This window comes from Dendropsophus ebraccatus, chromosome 7 (assembly GCF_027789765.1).
Source record: "Dendropsophus ebraccatus isolate aDenEbr1 chromosome 7, aDenEbr1.pat, whole genome shotgun sequence".
In the NCBI taxonomy this organism is placed as follows: domain Eukaryota; kingdom Metazoa; phylum Chordata; class Amphibia; order Anura; family Hylidae; genus Dendropsophus; species Dendropsophus ebraccatus.
The window spans coordinates 6,257,020-6,262,807 of NC_091460.1; positions in this window are offsets into that span (position 1 = coordinate 6,257,020).

Genomic DNA, 5,788 nt, shown 5'->3' on the forward strand with positions numbered 1-5,788 from the left:
ACTCTGAAGGTGTCGATAAAAAAAGGAGAAATCATAGAATGTGATAGACGTTTGGTTGACGGGCAACAATATGATGAAGATTTATGTATGTGGAACCTGCTGACAGTCGCTTTCCATGTTCCTGATGGTCGGGGGTTAGAAATCCCAGTCCAGCAGATGGTTGATCACCTGTCCGCCTGGGACACTCTGGAGCCGTATATGAAAAAAGAATCGACTAAACAGTCAAAAAGTGGAGCGGAGGCCCTTATTGCACAGGAGAAAAGGCAATACGGAGCAAACCCCTCCAGACAGTGAGGCGTCGGCCGCATTATATACTGAGCATCCATAAGAAAATGCATGGGCTGGATCACAGACGTAATGGTTCTTTTTAAGTGAAATACTCAGTAACAAAATGTTTGTTTTCTATAACTTGGCAAAAATATAATCATGTCTAATTACCTGTATTATCGGATGCATTATAAATATGGATTATCTTACAATTTTCTCTCTGCCCAGTCTATTATTATCTCGTGCAGTGTCTCCCTCTAGTGGTCAGTAATATATTATGTGTCCAGTCCATGGTTATCTAGCAGTGTACTGTCCCCCTCTAGTGGTCAGTGATATATTATGTGTCCAGTCCATGGTTATCTAGCAGTGTACTGTCCCCCTCTAGTGGTCAGTGATATATTATGTGTCCAGTCCATGGTTATCTAGCAGTGTACTGTCCTCTAGTGGTCACTATTATATTATGTGTCCAGTCCATGGTTATCTAGCAGTGTACTGTCCTCTAGTGGTCACTATTATATTATGTGTCCAGTCCATGGTTATCTAGCAGTGTACTGTCCTCTAGTGGTCAGTGATATATTGTGTGTCCAGTCCATGGTTATCTAGCAGTGTACTGTCCTCTAGTGGTCAGTGATATATTATGTGTCCAGTCCATGGTTATCTAGCAGTGTACTGTCCTCTAGTGGTCAGTGATATATTATGTGTCCAGTCCATGGTTATCTAGCAGTGTACTGTCCTCTAGTGGTCAGTGATATATTATGTGTCCAGTCCATGGTTATCTAGCAGTGTACTGTCCCCCTCTAGTGGTCAGTGATATATTATGTGTCCAGTCCATGGTTATCTAGCAGTGTACTGTCCTCTAGTGGTCAGTGATATATTATGTGTCCAGTCCATGGTTATCTAGCAGTGTACTGTCTCCCTCTAGTGGTCAGTGATATATTATGTGTCCAGTCCATGGTTATCTAGCAGTGTTTTTCCCCCTCTAGTGGTCAGTGATATATTATGTGTCCAGTCCATGGTTATCTAGCAGTGTACTGTCCCCCTCTAGTGGTCAGTGATATATTATGTGTCCAGTCCATGGTTATCTAGCAGTGTTCTGTCCCCCTCTAGTGGTCAGTGATATATTATGTGTCCAGTCCATGGTTATCTAGCAGTGTACTGTCCCCCTCTAGTGGTCAGTGATATATTATGTGTCCAGTCCATGGTTATCTAGCAGTGTTCTGTCCTCTAGTGGTCAGTGATATATTATGTGTCCAGTCCATGGTTATCTAGCAGTGTACTGTCCCCCTCTAGTGGTCAGTGATATATTATGTGTCCAGTCCATGGTTATCTAGCAGTGTACTGTCCCCCTCTAGTGGTCAGTGATATATTATGTGTCCAGTCCATGGTTATCTAGCAGTGTACTGTCCCCCTCTAGTGGTCAGTGATATATTATGTGTCCAGTCCATGGTTATCTAGCAGTGTACTGTCCTTTAGTGGTCAGTGATATATGATGTGCCCAGTCCATGGTTATCTAGCAGTGTACTGTCCCCCTCTAGTGGTCAGTGATATATTATGTGTCCAGTCCATGGTTATCTAGCAGTGTACTGTCCCCCTCTAGTGGTCAGTGATATATTATGTGTCCAGTCCATGGTTATCTAGCAGTGTACTGTCCCCTCTAGTGGTCAGTGATATATTATGTGTCCAGTCCATGGTTATCTAGCAGTGTACTGTCCTTTAGTGGTCAGTGATATATTATATGTCCAGTCCATGGTTATCTAGCAGTGTACTGTCCCCCTCTAGTGGTCAGTGATATATTATGTGTCCAGTCCATGGTTATCTAGCAGTGTACTGTCCCCCTCTAGTGGTCAGTGATATATTATGTGTCCAGTCCATGGTTATCTAGCAGTGTACTGTCCTCTAGTGGTCAGTGATATATTATGTGTCCAGTCCATGGTTATCTAGCAGTGTACTGTCCTCTAGTGGTCACTATTATATTATGTGTCCAGTCCATGGTTATCTAGCAGTGTACTGTCCCCCTCTAGTGGTCAGTGATATATTATGTGTCCAGTCCATGGTTATCTAGCAGTGTACTGTCCTCCTCTAGTGGTCAGTGATATATTATGTGTCCAGTCCATGGTTATCTAGCAGTGTACTGTCCTTTAGTGGTCAGTGATATATTATGTGTCCAGTCCATGGTTATCTAGCAGTGTACTGTCCTCTAGTGGTCAGTGATATATTATGTGTCCAGTTAATGGTTATCTAGCAGTGTACTGTCCTCTAGTGGTCAGTGATATATTATGTGTCCAGTCCATGGTTATCTTGCAGTGTACTGTCCTCTAGTGGTCAGTGATATATTATGTGTCCAGTCCATGGTTATCTAGCAGTGTACTGTCCTCTAGTGGTCAGTGATATATTATGTGTCCAGTTAATGGTTATCTAGCAGTGTACTGTCCTCTAGTGGTCAGTGATATATTATGTGTCCACTCCATGGTTATCTAGCAGTGTACTGTCCTCTAGTGGTCAGTGATATATTATGTGTCCAGTCCATGGTTATCTAGCAGTGTACTGTCCTCTAGTGGTCAGTGATATATTATGTGTCCAGTCCATTGTTATCTAGCAGTGTACTGTCCTCTAGTGGTCAGTGATATATTATGTGTCCAGTCCATGGTTATCTAGCAGTGTACTGTCCCCCTCTAGTGGTCAGTAATATATTATGTGTCCAGTCTATGGTTATTGAGCAGCGTCACATGACTTGTTATGGCTTGTTATCGCTTGTCACATGACATGTCACTTCTTTTGGCGGATAGTGGAATACACCGGCTTATAGAATGGTGTCTATGGAGCCGGCGGAAAGGCGCACGGCCGTGCGCGCGGACATACTGCGAATTTCTGCAAACATTATCAGCGAGAATTCCTCAGTATGAACCCACCCTAATACTCCTGCTTGTCTCTATGATTTTTTTTTTTTTATAAAATACGATTGAGGTTTCGAAATATTCCTTTTAATTTTTTTTCTTGAGCACAAGTTCCCGGCTCTCTCATAAATGATCATCACATCCATCAGTCACACAGGACATTACCAAAGAAAATGATTCCAAGATGCCATTCTGCTGCAGACTCCATGGGAATCTTCTTCATCTTAACCCCTTAGTGATTGTCCATAAGTATTTTTTCACGGCTTGGTGGTCACTGCACAGGGAGGAGATGCAGAAGCTTCGCCTACACCATAGGTGGTGGGTGATCTCCTCCTATATTGGGGATCACCAAGTCTGATCCTGGCAGCTTTACCCCTTAAAGTGACACTGTCCCCCCCTTTTTGCATCCTGACTCCTCTACAAAGGTGTAAAAGGTAAATTTTGCAGTTTTCATACCTTTTTTTATATCATACGTCATCACGGTAATCGTTCCAGTAAAAAGTGATTTTTTTATCATCTGGGGGGGGGGCCTCGCGGGTGCAGCACTACTTAGCCCCGCCCACATCACCACTGTAGCCTCCCATTCCGTGATGTCATCTGTGCACAGACCCCAATGGCCTCTGAGGTGGGGCCCGCGAAGCCTCGCCCAGGTAGCACAATCCGCAGATGATAAAAGATCACTTTTTAGTGGAACAAGCCCCATGACGTATGATATAAAATAAGGTATGAAAACGGCTAAATTTACCCTTTACACCTGTTTAGAGAAGTCAGAATGCAAAAAGGGGGCGACAGTGTCACTTTAAATACCCAATGTGGCATTTAAAGGGCTAAATGACAAGTGCCGGGTCCCGATTGGCATCCTGTTATATAGTCACAGAGTGCTGATTGGTTACCATGGCAGTGGGCTACCATGTAGAATTGCTTATGAAAATTCCCTAGGGGCACTATTAGGCTAGGTTCACACTACGTAAGCTTCCGGCCGTAGTGCGCTCCGTTATTATGCGGCCAGAAACTTACGTAGTTAGCGTACAATGCAAAGTATATGATCCCGGCCGCATAGTTCACATTTCGTACGAATGTACGCCCGGATCGTATACGGCGCCGTAAGAAATGAACCAGACCATTGTTTCCGACCGGAAGGCTGTAACTTACGCCCGTAGCGTATCGCGCGGATCCGTACGAAGTGGTGATTCCTTCATTTTTCCACTCTTCTATGCCGATCCAAAAGGTTCTGTGGGGTGTCCGGGGCTAGGCGAAGATTTCCAAGTAAAAGACCGCTGTCAGATCGCTTCGTAGGGGGCTCAGGAAGCGTAAGTAGACTACGGGCGTATGTTCGCAATGCGTACGCATCCGGCCGCACATCGAATATTCGCACGCCCGTAGTTTCAGCCGCACCTGTACGGCGCTGTAAGAAATGCGTACGGATTCGTACGCAGTGTGAACATAGCCTTAAAGTGTAAAAAAAATAAAATAAATTATCTAGTATTTAACTTCATAGTCTTCTGGATTAGGAGCCAAGTTGAGAAGTAAAGTGTGCCGCCGGGTGTTTCTTTAGGCTTCTATCTAGACATTGGGACCCAACCGATTAAAAAGACTAAAATACTGGCACATAGAGGTAAGAGGGTGAGGACAACGTTGTGGGGTGCAGCATGACATTGTCCTGTATTTGTCCTGTAAGTATTCCTGGGCTTGTTCCTCTGCAGGTACGGCACAAGGTGCTGGTGGAATAGAGGTCGGGAGACATGGGACCTATGGTCTGAAGGGGTGACCTGTGCAGGAGAACCAGCAGTATAGCATTAACAAGTGGGGTCTGGACATCCCCAGGCAGAAGGTGAACTGTATTTAGGGACAATGACACCTCCTGTCTATCTGCTACTCCAAAGTCTTTTCTTCTCCCATTTTCTGATTTTCCTCACAGTCATCACTAAACAGAAACATGCGGCGTCCTCCATGTATACCCCAGCCATGTGTCCTGCACGGTACTGCTAATGCCACTGGCACTGTGATGGTATAGATGGTGCGCTCCGGCTCGTCTACTGACATTGTGGGTGACTTTATTATGTTTTTCCTTTCCCCTCAGGTATCTGACTTGTAAGTTTCACTTTCCTGCTCTCTTTAGTTTCGTTTCCTCTTGTTGAAGATTGTCTGAGGTGAGGAAATGGATTTTTCTGATTACTACTACTACTACTACTACTACTACTACTACTACTACTACTACTACTGCTACTACACTACTACTACTGCACTACTACTATTACACTACTACTACTACTACTACTACCACCTCTACTATTACTACTACTACTACTACTACTACTACTACTACTACTGCTACTACTACCACCTCTACTATTACTACTACTACTACTGCTACTACTACTACTACCACCTCTACTATTACTACTGCTACTACTACTACTACTGCTACTACTACTACTACTACACTACTACTACTACTACTACTGCTACTACTGCTACTACTGCTACTACTACTACTACTGCTGCTACTACTACTACTACACTACTACTACTACTACTACTACACTACTACTACTACTACTACTACTGCTACTACTGCTACTACTGCTACTACTGCTACTACTGCTACTACTACTATTACTACTACT